Raw genomic sequence first — 1,838 nt, forward strand, 5'->3', positions numbered from 1 at the left:
AAAAAAAAAAAAAAGATTTACTTCAAAGAATGATCTCTAAGGACAAGCTGATAGTTACTCTTAGAAGAGACAGAACTCTAGGCCTGGGTGCTATCCCTCAGCTCTTCAGCTCAAGGTGAGCACTCTACCACTTGAGTCACAGTGCCACTTCCAGTTTTTTGTTGATTTATTGTACATAAGAGTCTCATGGACTTTCCTGCCCAGGCTGGCTTTGAACCAAGATCCTCATATCTCAGCCTCATAAAAAGCTGACCCTTTAATTTTATACTTTAATGTATTTTTAAACAGATGTAATGTTGACATAAGTATATATGTACTGTGGATATGCCTATTTTTTTAATAATAACACATCAATATCAAGGCAGAGGATTAAGAGGTAAAATCAGTTTTGGAATCCTAACTCAACAGCTCTACTCAAATCTGAGCAAAATGTAGGTTGCAGTCTAATCTGAGTCGCACAAAGTAACCAGCAGCTGCTTATCACTCTGGAGATAAGAATCTGGTTAAAAGGTCATTACTTCAAGTGTTTACTCATTGAAAACAACTATTCTCTGATGCATTAGTGACTACACAGAGAAGAAACTTGGTTAATGTTGAATGAAGGAAGTAGTAAAAGTAGTACTTGCCGGATCCCAATGAAGGATAAGATGGATGTAATAGATAAACTGCCATTTTACTGAGCTAGACAGTAAATTTATTCCTTACAAGACAGTAAGATAAATGGGTTTCTGTCCAATTTTACAGATGAAGATATTCAACTTCAGAGAAACTTGATACGGCTGACAGTTACCAGATAGATCCTAATGGAAGCAGTCCAGATAAGAAAATTATAATTGGATAAATTTGGGGTGTGGACAAGCCCTTAACTAATGTGACTCTGTTTACTTGGCTGTTCTAAATTAAGGACTCAAATATTTTAGACATTTTTGTACTTTATTACTTTCCTAGTCTGGTACTATCAAAACTGGAATCACTGATTTTAAGGATTAAATCCTTCTACTAAGTTCTATAAATTCAAGGGTTGATTGTAAGGAAAGGGATAGATTGCCAGAAAAAAAGAATATTGCCTAGCAGCACTTGAGAGGCTGAAGCAGGAGGATCATAAGTTCCAGGACAGCCAGGGTAACATAGGGAGGCCCTATTCCCCCTGTCCCATCCCCAAATAGACTAAGAGACAACTTCTCAGCTACAGAAGCTATGTGACTTATTCATCATGTAACCTCTACACATTCCTAAAAACAGGCTATGGACTAAAACAGAGATTTCTTCACACAGGATTCATGAATAGGCTTTAAGAGCTAAGACTATCTTGAAATTGATACAAACTTTTGTGTATCAGTGTATTTTTTTCTGCTGCTACAATCCTAATAGTTGAATACTGACTGAGGTTCTTCCATGAGTTTATAAAATCTGAGATGTGGAATTTAAAAACAAATATTTATTGAATTTCAAGCTCTTACAAGGCAGATAATTCATATATTCTGAAAGACACTTTTACTTAACTCTGTCAAAGTAACAACAAATGGGTTTCAGAATAAACCATTGAAAAATCTGAGTGTAAATGTTCTCAATTAATCCAACTGTCCCATTCCATTTAGGAGGACAGTTTTGGGGTTTTTTTTGGGGGGGTCCAGTCGTGGGGCTTGAACTCTGGGCCTGGGCACTGTCCCTCAGTTCTTTAGCTCAAGGCTAGCACTCTACCACTTGAGCCACAGTGCCACTTCCAACTTTTTTCTTTTTGCTTATGTGATGCTGAGGAATCGAACCCAGGGCCTCATGCTTATAAGGCAAGCGCTCTACCACTGAGCCACCTTCCCAGCCCCAGGAGGATAGTTTTT

This window comes from Dipodomys ordii, unplaced genomic scaffold (assembly GCF_000151885.1).
Source record: "Dipodomys ordii isolate 6190 unplaced genomic scaffold, Dord_2.0 Scaffold18, whole genome shotgun sequence".
Taxonomy (NCBI): domain Eukaryota; kingdom Metazoa; phylum Chordata; class Mammalia; order Rodentia; family Heteromyidae; genus Dipodomys; species Dipodomys ordii.